This window comes from Macaca nemestrina, chromosome 13 (assembly GCF_043159975.1).
Source record: "Macaca nemestrina isolate mMacNem1 chromosome 13, mMacNem.hap1, whole genome shotgun sequence".
NCBI classification, from domain to species: Eukaryota; Metazoa; Chordata; class Mammalia; order Primates; family Cercopithecidae; genus Macaca; species Macaca nemestrina.
The window spans coordinates 10,443,035-10,458,118 of record NC_092137.1 but is presented as its reverse complement, the minus strand read 5'-3'; the positions used below and the strand labels follow the sequence as shown (position 1 = coordinate 10,458,118).

At 47.4% G+C, this 15,084-nt stretch overlaps 1 protein-coding gene, 1 long non-coding RNA gene and 1 other non-coding gene across 4 annotated transcripts in view; 2 read left to right on the top strand and 1 right to left on the bottom strand.

Annotated features, from left to right (window-relative positions):
• Nucleotides 1–908, bottom strand: part of LOC105486496 (hippocalcin like 1) — a 122,691-nt gene extending 121,783 nt beyond the window's left edge. Inside the window, exon 1 of one of the 2 annotated variants that reach the window (XM_071076223.1) lies at nt 890–908. The gene's annotated coding sequence lies outside the window, so the exon portion shown is untranslated. Of the gene's footprint in view, nt 1–70; nt 346–889 lie in introns of those variants that run through there. The other variant, XM_011749390.3, reaches the window with a different exon arrangement.
• A 124-nt stretch (nt 909–1,032) lies between these two features.
• LOC139357767 (uncharacterized) lies at nt 1,033–14,135 on the top strand. The gene is made up of 2 exons (XR_011611447.1): nt 1,033–1,688; nt 13,711–14,135. It is a non-coding gene; the product is annotated as an uncharacterized lncRNA (long non-coding RNA).
• On the top strand, nt 7,311–7,443 carry LOC112427524 (small nucleolar RNA SNORA51). Its single transcript, XR_003019134.2, has one exon. It is a non-coding gene; the product is annotated as a small nucleolar RNA SNORA51 (small nucleolar RNA).
• Nucleotides 14,136–15,084: the final 949 nt, after the last annotated feature.

Here is a 15,084-nt window from a genome sequence, read left to right as displayed (position 1 = left end):
CACACGCCCGGTGCACACGCCAGCAGCCAGCAGCCAGCAGCCCGCAGCCCGCAGCCCGCCCCTTCCCTACCTGCTCCGGCTCAGGACGCGGTCTGCCGGCTTCCCGAGTCCAAGTTCGGCGCCGGCGGCTGCCGCAGCCGGCCCGGGCCGCTGCCCGGAACGAGCGCGCCGAGGCGGGGAGGAGTGACTAGGAGCGCGGGCCTCTGTGCGCCCGCAGCTGCTGCGCCGGCCCTGCGCTCATCGCCGCCCAGAAAGACAAAAGGAAGCCGGCAGCCAGGGAGGGAGCAAGGTGGAGGCGCCCGCCAGTGCGCCCGTCCGCTGCCCGCCGCCGCAGCTGCCCGCCTGCCAGCTCCGGGAAGGAAGGGACGCGAAGGCGGGACCCGGAGGCGGGGGCCGGGGCGGGGCGCGCGGCCTGAGGCGGGCGCTCAAGTTTCCTGCGGCCCCGCCCCCTCCGGGCCCCGCCCCCTCCACGCCCCCTGCCGGACCTTCTGCGTCCGGCTCGGCTCTCGCAGCCGCTGCCCCTCGCTGCTCCTCGGCCCTCGTGGCCCAACCCAGGCCCTGCCGGGTCCCAGCCCCCAGTGGCTCTCGGGACAGGGGCGGAGCTGGGCACCGGTTCTGTTCCCCTAACCCTTGGCCTCTGGCCTGCGGGTATAGGAGAGGCCGAGAGGCGGCGCCCGGGAGGGGCCAGTCCTGCGCCCGCGCCCCCCGCCCCCACCCCGCAGGAAGTGGCCCGGGCGGCCTAGGAAGGAGAAGAGCCGAGTCGCCTCGGCCCCGCACCCCCAGCCCCAGCCCCAGCCCCAGCCCCGCGTGCAGCTCGCACCCCTTCCCACGCCTGTACGGGGGAGAGCCCCGAGCCTGGAGTGGGAAACCTGGCTCCGGCTCTGGTTACCTCCAGTGACTCCCCAGGCCGTTTAGGCAACTCCATTGGGCTGCCTCAGCCTCGGTTTCCCCGCCTAACCACGGAAGGGAGCAGAGGCGGGCTTCCTGAGTTCCTCCCTTCCAGACATCTGTGGTCTTCGGGCTCCACGCAGGAGAGGCGCCGGACTGGCATCTCCTGCCCAGGGTCGGCGCCTCCTGGCTCTCGGGGAGGGGGGCATCCTCCATCCCCTGCACCGGCCTCAGAGGAACCATGGACAGAGCACCCCCATCCCCACCAGGAGCTCCGGAAAAACGGCTTCAGAAGAGCAAATATACACACACACCCACCTCCCGCCCCAAACATCCCCGAAGAAAGGTAACCACAGAAACAGCCAGAAATCTGGAGCTGGGCGATCGTATGAGCCTGAGACAAAACTGTCTTTCCGGCGTCTCTAGGGGAGAGCTCGAATCCCTCCTTCCACTCCTCCTCCACGGAAAACAGAGTGAACTTCTGCTACAGAGGCCGCCAGAGCAACGTGCAAGAGCAGCTTTGAGGGGAGCGGGCGCAGGGCCTTGCAGGGAAGGGGGACTGAGCCTAGACCCCTCCTTCTTCCTTGGTTCTGAAGGCAGAAAGACAAAGCTAGGCCTGGAGGAAGTTCCCCTCCCCGTGGGCCCTGCAGTGAGGATTACATGAAGGCATGTGGGCGGTGGGACCGAATGCACCGACTGATGCAGGCGGCCCGGTACCTGCAGATGCCATGCCTCCTTCTTAACCAAGCCCACCGTATCTCCCCGTGAAGTATCCAGGCAGAAGGCCGGTGGGGTTACAGGTGAGAAGTCGTCGGTGGGGTCCAGGAGCCAGGCCTGGGGCCGCACACATCACTTCCACCCACATCCATGGGCCAGGTAGTCACACAGCCCCACCAGGATGCAAGGGGCTCTGGGAGCTGTGGTCTTCCTGAGTGTTTAAGAAGTAAACAAAGCCAGTTTGATGAACACGTAGCAACATCCTTGCCACAGAAACTGAGCACATTTCTCCCAAGCACAGACACAGGGCAAAGGGGCACAGGACGGGAGGTGCATGGCAGACACAGGCAGGAGGTAGGGTTGAGGTGGAAAAGTTCAGGGAGGGCTCAAAAACTGACAAAGGCCCGTTTCTGAAACCCCACCCACTCATTGGTTCCTCCACACTTGGCCCATGCTGTTCCTCTCCCCTGTGACTTTCCCGTCTTCCCCCTCCAACCTGTCACCCATCCATGCTTCAAAACTTAGGTCAGTCAGCTCTCACCTAGTCCTCAGCGGCTTAGCCCGCAGGTGCTTCCTCTGTTTCTGAACGTCTAAAGAAACACATTAACCGCAGACCTCTTACTCCAGGAGTGTCTCTCTCAGATGAGACACAAGATGGTCCCTTCCCTTGCATCCCTCCTGTTCCTTCAAGAGGAGGACTGTCTACCCACCCTGAAGCTTCATGGAGAGAGAGCACACCGTCGTTATTCAATATGTAGTTTTGAATTTAATTAACTAGAGCGAAGAATAAAGCAAATTCAGGTAAGATGTTGTATAATTTCCTGGGGCTAATGTAACAAGCACCTCCAACTGGGCAGCTTAAACAACAGAAATGTGTTGTTTCACAGCTCTGGAGGCTGGAAGTCCAAGATCAAAGTGTTGGAAAGGCTGGCCCCTTCAGAGAGATGTGGGGGGCAGTCTGTTTCACGTCTGTCTCTTAGCTTCTGGTAACCTCATGCATTCCTTGGCTTATGGACGGCCATGTGCGCTCCCTGTGAATTCACATCTTCTCTGTATACCTGTCTCTTTTCCCTTTTCATAAGGACACAGTCATTATTGGATTAGGGCACACCCTAATAACCTCATCTTAACTTGAGCATCTGCACAGACCCAATTTCCAAATAAGGTCACATTCACAGGTACCAAGGGTTAGAAGTTCAGCATCTTTTGAGGGGAACAGTTCAACCCGTAACAGGTGTCATGCTAGGTAAACAATTTGTTTTTCATATGATGTCTGTAAACAAGACAGAAGTAATTCTGATTGTTCTTAATATCTGACTTAGTTTTATGACAATTTTTTCTAACTTTTATTACGATAATATACACATAACATAACATTTATCATCTTAATCCTTCTAAAACGAACAGCTCAGTGGTATTAAATACATGATGTGCAACCAGCACTACCATCCATCTCCAGAACTCTTTTCATCTTGTAAAACTAAAACTCTATACCCATTAAATAACGACTACCTCTCTAATACTTCATATAAGTGGAATCATGCAGTATTTTCTTTTCGCAACGGGATTATTTCACTTAGCATAATGTCCTCAAGGTTCATCTATGATGTAGTATATGTCCAAATTTCCTTCCTTTTTAAGGCTGAGTAATATTCCCTTGTGTGTGTATACCACATTTTGTTTATCTACCCGTTTGTCAAGAAATCACTGGGTTGTGTCCACATTTTAGCAATTATGAATAATGCTGTGATGAACATGGGTACACAAATATCGTTTCAAGATCCTATTTTCAGTTCTTTTGGGTATATACCCAGAAGTGGAATTGCTGGATTATGTGGTAATTCTATTTTTAACTTTTTGAAAAAGCATCATAATATTTTCCACAGTGTCTGTACCATTTTACATTCCGCCAAACAGTGCACAGGGTTCCAGTTTCTTCACATCCTCACCGCCAGTGGTTGTTGTTTTTGATAGTAGCCATCCTTATGAGTGTGAGCTGGTGTCTCATTGTGGTTTTAATTGACATTTCCCAAATGATTAGTGATATAAACATCTTTTCATGTGTTTTTGGAGAAATGTCTTGTCAAGTCCTTTGTCCATTTTTTAATTGTTTTTTTCGTGTTTTTGTTGTTGAGCGTTAGAGAGTTCTCTCTATATTCTGTATATTAATCTCTTATCAAATATATGATTTTCAAACATTTTCTTCCATTGTATGGGTTGAGTTTTTACTGTGTTGATTTTGCCTTTTTTTTTTTTTTTTTTTTTTTTAAACAGAGTCTTGCTCTGTCGCCTAGGCTGAAGTACAGTTGCACGATCTTGGCTCACTGCAACCTCCGGCCTCCCAGGTTCAAGCAATTCTCCTACCTCAGCCCCCCAAGAAGCTGGAACCACAGGCGTGTGCCACCAGGTCTGGCTAATTTTTGTATTTTTGGTAGAGACAGAGTTTCACCATGTTGGCCAGGCTGACCTCGAACTCCAGACCTCAAATGATCTGCCCACCGCAGCCTCCCAAAGTGCTAGGATTACAAGCGTGAGACACTGCACCAGCCTGATTTTGCCTTTTGATACACAAAATTTTTATGAAATCCAATTTGTCTATTTTTCTTTGTTGTCTGTATCTTTAATGTCATATCCAAGAAATCACTGCCAAATCCAACATTGTGGAGATTTTGCTCCAAGTTTTCTTCTAAAAATTGTATAGTTTTAGGTTACTTTTAGGTCTTTGATCTATTTTGAGTTAATTTTTGTATATGGTGTTAGGTAAGGGTCCAGCTTCATTCTTTTGCATGTAGATATCCAGTTTTCCCAGCACCCTTTGTTGAAAAAGCTGTCCTTTTGCCATTAAGTGGTCATGGCACCCTTGCCAAAAATCATTTGGCAAGGATTTACTTCTGGGTTCTCTATTCTATTCTATTGATCTATATGTCAAGCTTTATTCCAGTGCCACACTGTTTTGATTACTGTAGCTTTGCAGTAAGTTTTGAAATCAGAAAGTGTGAGTCCTCCAGCTTTGTTCTTTTTCAAGATTGTTTTGGCTATTCAGGGCCCCTTGAGATTCCATATGAATTTTAGGATGGGTTTTTCTATTTCTGCAAAAAATGTCATTGGGATTTGGACTTTATTGTTTCTGAAGTACCTTTACTTATACTGGCTCCAACATTCTAAAGATTATTTCCATATTTTACAGATGAGGAGAGCTATACTTGGAAAAATGAAATGTCCAAGGCCACATATTAGAATCAGTAACAGCCAGGTTTAACAGCCAGATTCAGTGTCATTGTGCTGGGCCCACACAGGCTCTGAAAGAAATACTATTTTTTTTGAAATATATACTCAAGTAGCACTTTAATACTTGAGTATATATCCACCAGGGATAATCTTGCAAATAACATTGTTCCAGCTCACAAACTCCTGCCCCAGAATGTTTGAGGAAGTGGAGGCTAGCTTGTTTCTAGGTCCTCTTTTGATTCTGTTCCCCAGTTTCATTTGTAATTACAGAGTGGAGAAATGTAGCTGCTGGGAATAGCATGGGTGACGCTAACTTAGGGTAGAGGCAGCATCTCTGGCCACCCACCCTTCCCCTGACCCCAGAAGCTCACAGGCAGAGGAAATGCCCGGATAACTCCCCAGCAGCAGCTGCAGCAGGAAACCAAAGCCATGCCTGGAAAGGGGAGAGTTGGAAATTTACTGTGACCTGTCAGCCAGCAGAATCACTGGATCCTGCCTCAAATCTGTAGATGGACCAGAGCTGGGAAAATTGGATCATTAGGTCATCTTGTTTATCCCTGAGGCATGCTGTTTTGTAACCACTCCTGATACAGATACTGTGGCCCATGGCTCATCCAGGAAGTGTGACTCAGAGGCAGGTTCCGATGCCCCCCAACCCCCACCCTTTCCCCTTCTTCCTTGCAAACTCAAGATAAACTAAAATATCCCCTCCCCTGCTGTGGACCACCACCACCCCAATTGCTTTGTTGTAGCCCTAACCTCTAATGTAACTGTATTTGGAGATAGGGCTTTTAGGAGGTATTTAAGGTTAAAGGAGTTGTAAGTCATAGGATTGGTGGTCTTAGAAAGGAAGAGGGAGAGATCTTTCTTTCTCTCCATGCATCAAGAAAAGGCCATGCGAGAACACAGCACAAAGGTGACTGTCTACAAGCCAGAAAGCGGGCCCTTACCAGAAAAGGAATCAGCCAGCAGCGCCTTGACCTTGAACTTCCAGCCTCTGAAACTCTGAGAAATAACTCTGTTGTTGAAGCCACCCAGTCTGTGGTATTTCATCATGGCAGTCTAAGCATAAGACAGGAAGCGTGCCCTGGTACTTTTTCTTCTGTTTCCCCTTCCGTCTGCCCTCTGCACCTCTCTAATCTCAAGGCTGGGGTCCTGGGACACTGCCCGGCAGGACTAAGGGCATTAAGGAACTGGTTTTGTTTCTTGAGCAGTGCCTTACCCTCTTGCCCTGCTTCCCTGACCCCTCTGCCTGACCGTGGCTGCTGGGGAACAGGGCGGGGTATGGGCCAGAGCAGGACTTGCCAGGGGAGGGCTCCGGAACTGCACTGTCCACTCACCAACCAGCCTTTGGAGGTACCCAGGAAAATGAACAGGACTCCAAGTCAGATAACCCTGGACTCCCAGGCTCTTCTGTAAAGTAGGCAGCTTGACCTACGACCTACCTCTTGGGGTGGTTGAGAGCCTTAAATGAGCTAACATTGGATGCTCTCAAACAAAAAAAAAAAAACAAAAACTCAACGCCTGTAACCCCACCACTTTGGGAGGCCGAGGCAGGTGGATCGCTTGAGCCCAGGAGTTCGAGACAAGCCTGGGCAACATAGTGAAGCCCCATCTCTACTAAAATAACAGAAATTAGCCAAGCCTGGTGGTGCATGCCTGTAGTCCCAGCTACTTGGGAGGCTGGGGTGGGAGAATGGCTTGAGCCCAGGAGATGGAGGTTGCTGTGAGTCAAGATCATGCCACTGCACTCCAGCCTGTGTGACAGAGCCAGACCTTGTCTCAAAAAAAACAAAAAAACAGTTGCTTTCCTCCTCCCCCACTCGCTCTTCCCTCCTCCTCATTAGCAAACTTAAAGCATTCCCTTTAGCAACCCTGATCGGGCCTCAATCCAGGATCCCAATTTTCTAATCTGTAAAATGTGCATATGAATCATGTCTCGCTTGGATTAAAAAAGGCAATATGTGCAAAGGGCCTCTGGCGAGGTAGCTCTTCAAGAAGTGATGGGCATGTTACTTCATTGTCATGTCCTCACCCTCATCATCATCCTCCCGCTGATTGACCGCTCTGCCCACACACATAAAGAAAGCCATCGCAGCCATCAGTCAGAGCCCACTGGTGCTGGCCCAGCCCAACGTACGCTATCGGCATCACCTGAGAAAACACCCAACATCTCTGAGTTCCTTTTCCTCCTGAGGGCTGTCTCTCAGATGACCCAAGGGAGGGAGGCCAAGGCACCAAGGAATGGGAAATGGCTTTGTAAAATGTGAAATGTGCTCCCGAACTACACTACACATCTTCAAGTAGTGTCAGAGGCATTTGAACCAGAGCGACTCCATCTTGAGTAGGGGCTGGATAAAATACGGCTGAGACCTGCTGAACTGCATTCCCCAGCGGTTAGGCATTCACCGGATGAGATAGGAGGTCGGCACATGGTACAGTTCACAAAGACCTTGCTGATAAAACGGGTTGCAGTAGGCTTCTTGGTACTTACCCACAGGCTGTATTCTTACACTGGCTATAGAGAAAGAGGAGGTAGAGTAAACCTACCCCATATACACCTCAGCCCAGGCCCTGCACCTGGTCTGTATTGTGAATGAGGGGACATATAAAAGAAAAAAATAAATAAAAAATAAAACAAGTTGCAGTAAAGAAGCTGGCCAAAACCCACCAAAACCAAGATGGCAACAAGAGTGACCTCTGGTCATCCTCACTGCTCATTATATGCTAATTATAATGTGTTAGCCTGCTAAAAGACACTCCCACTAGTGCCATGACAGTTTACAAATGCCGTGGCAACATCAGGAAGTTACCCTATATGGTCTATAAGGGAGAAGAGCTCTGAGTTCTGGGAGTTGCCCTTGCCTTTCCTGAGAAGCTCATGAATAATCCACCCCTTGTTTAGCATATAATCAAGAAATAACTATAAGTATAATCCGTTGAGCAACCCATGCCCCTGCTCTGCCTATGGAGTAGCCATTCTTTATTCCTTTCCTTTCCTAATAAACTTGCTTTCACTTTACTCTGTGGGCTCATCCTCAATTCCTTCTCGTGCGAGGTCCAAGAACCAGCTCTTAGGGTCTGGATTGGGACCCCTTTCTGGTGACAGTAGTGGCTCCACAGAGTTGGGTTGGACTTCTGTGCCCTTGCTGGTTTACACAGCGGGGTGGAGGCAAGCCTGAGGCCATGACACATGGTTGTCCAGTACAGGTTGGGACGCCACAGCAGCAGCAGCTCAGGCCCCAACATGGAAGGCAGAAGCCCCAGCCTGGGGCACTGCACAATACCCAGACATCTTTTCCATGTCAGTGGAGGGAGGGGAGCAGCCCAGAGTCTGGCTGGCTGCAGAATGCTCATGCTAAAACACAAAACCCAAAGCCAAATGCAAGCAGCAGCTTTGACCTCTGCTTCAAACCAGTTTGAACTGGAAAAGGCTGCCTGCCTTTCCAGCTCTGCTCCTGATGATGGTTCCTGTTCTGGGAACTAGAGCTCCTGGTGCATGTGTTGAGGACATGCCCTGCAAGGAACAGTAGGTGAATTTCTCCCTGAAACATATAGCTCCATGACTAATGGGGGGTGGACATAATGTTAATCATGTATGTATGTATACATATTATTACTTCAACATGTAATCAATCTAAAAATTATGAATGAGATATTTTGTATTTTTTTATACTACTAAGTCTTTAAAATTCAGTGTGTGTTCTACACTTAACAATGTTTCTTAATTTGGACTAGCTGCAATTCAAGTGCTTGATACTCATGTGTGGCTGGTGGCTATCACATTGGACAGCACACATAGAGACCTGTGAATGCAAAACTTTAGTGTACATCAGAATCCCCTGAGGGACTTGTTAAAATACTGATTGCTAGGCCCCACCCCCCGAGTTTCAGATTCATCAAGTCTGGAGTGTTGCCTGTGAATTTGCATTTCTGACAAGTTTCTAGGTAATGCTACTGGTCCAGAGACTACACTTTGAGAACTACTAGCCTAGATAGTCCTCTGAGGCAAGCAAGAAACATGCTTTCTAGTTTACCTCCGGGGAAACTATATCATTATTACAAAGCTACAGTAATCAAGACAGTGTGGTACTGGCATAAGGACAGAGATATAGATGAATGGAATAAAATTGAAAATGTAGTGATAAACTCTCTCAATTATTGTCAGTCGATTTTTGGCAAAGATGGCAAGACAATTCAATGGGAAAAAGAATAGTCTTTCCAGCAAATGGTGCTGGGACAACAGAATGGCCAAATTCATTTTTTATTTTATTTTATTTTATTTTATTTTATTTTATTTTATTTTATGTTTGAAACAGAGTTTCACTCTTGTTGCCCAGGCTGGAGTGCAATTGTGCAATCTCAGCTCACCGCAGCTTCTGCCTCCTGGGTTCAAGCAATTCTCCAAGGGATGGCCAGATTCAAAAAAATAAAGTTGGATCCTTACCTCACACCATATATAAAAATTAACTCAAAATGGATCAGACCTAAACGTAAGAGCTAAAAGTATAAAACTCTTAGAAGAAAACATAAGCATAAATCTTCATGACCTTGTATTAGGCAGTAGTTTATCAGATATGACACTAAAAAGCACAGGCAACCAGAGAAAATGTTAAGTTGGACTTTATCAAAATGAAAAACTTTTTTGCTTCAAAGGACACCATTGGGAAAGTGAAAAGAAAGCCCACAGAATGGGAGAAAATATTTGCAAGTTATATATCTGACAAGGGAATATATACATCTAGAATATATACAGAACTGTTACAAGTCAACAATAAAATAATAAATAAAATTGGGTCAAATGACCCAATTTTAAAAATAAGAAAGGATATAAGTAGATCTTTCTCCAAGGAAGATATACATTGGCCAATAAGCACATGAAAATAAGTTCAGCGTCATTAGTCACCAAGGAAATGCAAATCAGAACCTCAGTGAGATACCACCTCACACTGCTAGGGTGGCTGGAATTCAAAAGGTGAACAAGTGAGGTGAGGATGTGGGGGGACTGGAACCTACACACATTGGTTGTGGGAATACAAAATGGTGTATTGGCTGTGAAAAACAGTGCGGCAGTTCTCTAAAAAGTTAAACATAGAGGCTACCATATGACCCTGCAATTCTGTGCCTGGGTATGTACCCAAGAAAACTGAAAAGCTATGTCCGCACAAAAACTTGTATGTGCATCCTGATAGCAAGACTACTCATAATACCAACAAAGTGGAAACAACCCCAAGACCCATCTTTGAAGAATGGATAAACAACATGTGTATCTGTATAATGGAATGTTATTCAGCCATGAAAAGAAATGAAATATGGTTACATACTGCAACATGTTGAACCCCAAAAACATTATGTGATCTGAAAGAAGCCAGACACAAACGGCCACATACTGTATGATCTTATCTATATGAAATGCCCAGAACAGGCAAGTCCATACAGACCAACAATTAATGTGTGGCCGCCAGAAGCTGGTAGTAGAAGAGAGTGACCACTAATAGGGACAGGGTTTTTTTCTGGAATTAGAGTGGTGATGGTTGCAAAGCTTTGTGAATATACTGAAAACCTGAGTTGCATACTTTAAAAATAAATAAACTTTTTTAAAAAGCAGAGAGGAGGACATTTACCTAAAATCATATAGATAATAAATGTCAGGTGGGAGCCAGACCCTGGACTACAGATGCCTAAGGAAGGTTTTTTCCTCCATACCTTACCTGGCCTGTGGGGTGCCACTTTTTTTTTTTTTTTTTTTTTTTTTTTTTTTTTTTTTGAGACAGAGTCTGGTTCTATTGCCCAAGCTGGAATGCAGCAGCTCTATCATAGCTCACTGCAACTTCAAATTCTCAGGATCAAGCAATCCTCCCACCTCAGCTTCTGAGTAGCTGGGACTACATGGGCATGCCACCACAACTGGCTAACTTTTAAATTTTTATTAGAGATGGGGTCTCACTATGTTGCCCAGGAAGATCTCAAACTTCTGGCCTCAAGTAATATTCCCTCCTCAGCCTCCTAAAGCCCCTCGCCAGGGACCACACTTTCTTAAGTACTGCCAGAACATGACATTAGAGGAAGCCTAAAGGGCAAAACCCTTTTATAAAGTGAAAGAGAAATTTCACAGAAGAAAAAAATCCAATGGCCGATAAATGTAAGAAAGATGCTCAGCTTTATCCAGGACCAGGAAAGGCAAAATAGTCACAGTGAGATGGCATTTCCCACCCAGCCATGCCAGGGATAGAGGAGGAGGTGGGGAGCGGGGGGGGTTCCACACACACTGGAGAGGAGTATAAATTGGGACAAGCACTTTGGAGAGCAATGTGGCAAAATCTAGGAAAGTTGAAGAGGTGCGTACCCTTCAGCCCAGCAACTGCTCCCTCTAGTTACCTACCCTCAGGGAACTTCCCTGCAGAATGCAAGGACACCATTGCAACATTGTACGACAGAACTGAAAGCAGCCCCAATGTCCAGCAACAGAGGGAGGAGTAAATACAGCATGTGATATTCTTACTACAGACTACTGAAACGCGGTTAAAACCAACTAGCTAGACGTGAATCAATATGGATTGATCTCTAAAATGATGTTGCATTTTAAAAAGCAAGGAATAGAACCCATATAGTAAGTTACTGTTTATGTGCATTTAAAATATGCAACATAATATAATGTATATTTAGCCCAGGCACGGTGGCTCACATCTGTAGTCCTAGCACTTTGGGAGGCCGAGGCAAGCGGATCACCTGAGGTCGGAAGTTCGAGACCAGCCTGGCCAATGTGGTGAAACCCCGTCTCTACTAAAAATACAAAAATTAACCAGGTGTGGTGGTGGACGCCTGTAGTCTCAGCTTTTTGGGAGGCTGAGGCACGAGAATTGCTTGAACCTGGAGGCGGAGGTTGTGATGAGCTGAGATTGCACCACTGCTTTTTTGTTTTTTGTTTCCAAAAAACACTGTTTTTGGAAACAATAATAAATTTTAACAATAAAACAATGTTTTTGGAAACAATAATGTATATGTGTCTGATATATTATTCTCTGTACTCCTCTATATTTAAAAATATTTTTCATTTAAAAAGTAGCATTTAAAAAGCATCCCTTATCCCTTATTTCATCTCTTGTTAACTCTGGATTCTGCTCTGTGGTAATGTTCAGCGTGTCTAACAGTCAAGGTTCCAGGAACATTTGCTTTTGGGAAGACGGTCCTGGAACCAAGTAGAGGGGAAGTTGTAGGTGTGGACGGAGGGGATGGTTGATAGACAGCTGGTGGGCTGAGTTCCGGAGAAGCATCAGGTGGCATGCAGAAATGAAGGCAGGAATGGGAGGCACTGGGGTGTTCCTGGGGCGGAAGAATGCCCGTGGCTCAGAGGATGTGGCATGTCAGGTCTTTCGAGTAGGGTCAGAGAAGTCACTGTGAAGTTTAGAATGAAGAAGGACCAGTCCAGGAGGATGCATCGCCAAAGTCACATATGTAGAAAGATGTCAGAAACGGCCATCAGAGACACTCATCCCCAACAAGGGACGGCTCAGGAGACAGAAGAGAGAAGGGATCTGAAACCCCCGCCTCCCAGGCATGGCGGTGATATCGGGAGGGGATCCAGGAAGAGCACACGGAGAACTTGGAGGAAGCTGAGCAGGGCCTTGGGAGGCGCAGAGCTCTCCTGACACTCCTGGCCCTGACCCCAAGACCAGGCCTCTGCTGCCCTCATAGCTTCAGGGCCCACTGAGCGCCAGCCATGTGCCCATCAGACAATTCATGCAGAGAGCAGGGGCTATGGACAGGCAGAGCCCTGGAGGCCTGTGGTATATTCATGGGTGCCAAGGCCTGGGATGCAGGAGATTGGGGAATGGCTGCTGAGGGGTGCAGGGCAGATGTGAGAAGCACCCACATATCTAAGTAGTCCCCGGGGAAACCAGCAGCACACGTGGTATCCTGGTCATAGTGATGTACCTCCCAACTCCCATCAGAGCCAAGACATCCACTGCCTCAGCGTTTGGGGGTGTTGGCTGCTGATGGCTCATGGCTGAGTCACTCCCTGGGTACTGCCGTAGGCTAAGGTTCACCTGTCTCCAGGGATAGCCCACTTCTGATGACTGGTCATTGTGGGCACACCAAGGCTCAGGCCCCTGCCCAGGTCATCTCTGAGGCCGCAGAGCCCCCTCTGTGGGGGCTGCCCCATCCTGTGGCCCCGCACTTAATACACAGGTGTGCCCCTGAAGGCGCTCTCTATTACACCTCCTGCTGGCAAATCTCATCTCCAAATCTGTTTCCCAGGAAACCGATCTAAAGCACAGGGTGTCTAACGATGGTCTGCAGTTATCAAGAAAATATTACACTGTGTTTAGGGGCCTCTATTTGAAGCTGTAATACATCTATATTCAGTTTTGCATTAGAATCAGCTGCAAATAATAGAGGCCTGGAAAGTATTGGCTTCAGCAAGATGAACGTTTAGTTCTTCCTCTTGGAAAAGTAGCCCAGGGCAAAATGAATCTATAGGACAGAAAGCAGATAGGTGGTTACCTGTGGCAGGTGTGGTGGGGGAGGAGCACTCAAGATGGACTGCCAGGGGTACAAGGAAACTTCTGTGATTCGTGGGAGTCTTCTGTATCTTAGATGGCATTTGCGTGGGTGTCAACATTTGTCAAAACTTGTTGAATCAAACTGTTAAAATGGGTGCATTTTATTTTCTCTAACTGTAACTCAGTAATGTTGATTAATTTTCTTTTTTTAAGTAGCTGAGAGGCAGACAGTCTGGGAATAAAATGGCAGTTCCAGGTGACGGGGACCCAGTCTTCTTATCTCGTTTCTCTGCCCTGCATGGTCTTTATTCCCGAAGTCACATGATGACCCAGAATGGCTGCAAAACCTCCAGCATTTACCTCCTTATTCCAGGTGGAAGGAAGAAGAAAAGGGAAAAGGGCTGTCCCCATCCTTCCAAGGAGGTGGTAAGCGCAACACAACACTTCTGCTCACAACTCATCAGCCAGAACTTCATCATACAGCCTATTAAGAAGGCCAGGCCGGGCACGGTGGCTCACACCTGTAATCCCAGCACTTTGGGAGGCCGAGACGGGTGGATCACGAGGTCAGGAGATCGAGACCACCCTGGCTAACATGGTGAAACCCCGTCTCCACTAAAAAATACAAAAAACTAGCCGGGTGCAGTGGCGGGCGCCTGTAGTCCCAGCTACTCGGGAGGCTGAGGCAGGAGAATGGCGTGAACCCAGGAGGCGGAGCTTGTAGTGAGCCAAGATAGCGCCATTGCACTCCAGCCTGGGCCACAGAGCCAGACTCTGTCTCAAAAAAAAAAAAAAGAAGGCCAGAAAATGTGTAATCCTTTAACTGGGATCTTTGCAGTTCCAAAAACTTGGGGATCGTATTTTTAAGGAATAGGAGGAAAATGACTGTTGGAGCCATTCTCACTGTATCTTAGAACATTTCCATGAAAAAGTAGTTGAAATAAAATAGAGCATGTGCGAGGAGAAGCACCAAGAACTGACCGTGTGGGTGTGTTAAGACTTTCCCAGTGAGGTGCAGGACCATCATGTTGGCACACACCTGTGTCAACGCTGCCAAGACGGATCTAGGATCTACAAAGATCCAACTTCCAATGCAAAAGTTATTTTATTTTCCTAGTAGATTTGTGATTCCTAGGGCTGGAGGAGGAAGGGCAGGCGGGGTTTAGAGAGAAATGGAAAGTAACTCTAAATGTATGTGGCTTCTTTTGGGGGGTGATGAAAATATCCTAAACTTTTTTGTGGCAATGAGTGCACAACCCTGTGAATCTACGGAAGACCATTGAAATGTGTATCTTAAATGGGTGAATTGTATAGTATGTAAATGGTATCTCAATAAAACTGTTAAAAAGATTTTTCTGGCCAGGTGCAGTGGCTCACCTTTGGGAGGCCAAGGCAGGCAGATCACTTGAGCTCAGGAGTTTGAGACCAGCCTGGGTAACATAGTGAAACTCTATCTCTACAAAAATACAAAAAATTAGCCAGACATGGTGGCACACACCTGTGGTCCCAGCTACTCAGGAGGCTGAGGCAGAAGGATGCCTTGAGCCAAAGAGGCAGAGATTGCAGTGAGCCAAGGTCATGCTACTGCACTCCAGCCTAGGCAACAGAGCGAGACCCTGTCTCAAAAAAAAAAAAAAAAAAAAAATTTTATCATTTTCCTCTGTCCACTTGGCGGGTCAACTGAATGGTATTCCTACATCTTCCACTTTCCTCCCACTTGGAAACCCACTGAGATGCTCTTCCGAAG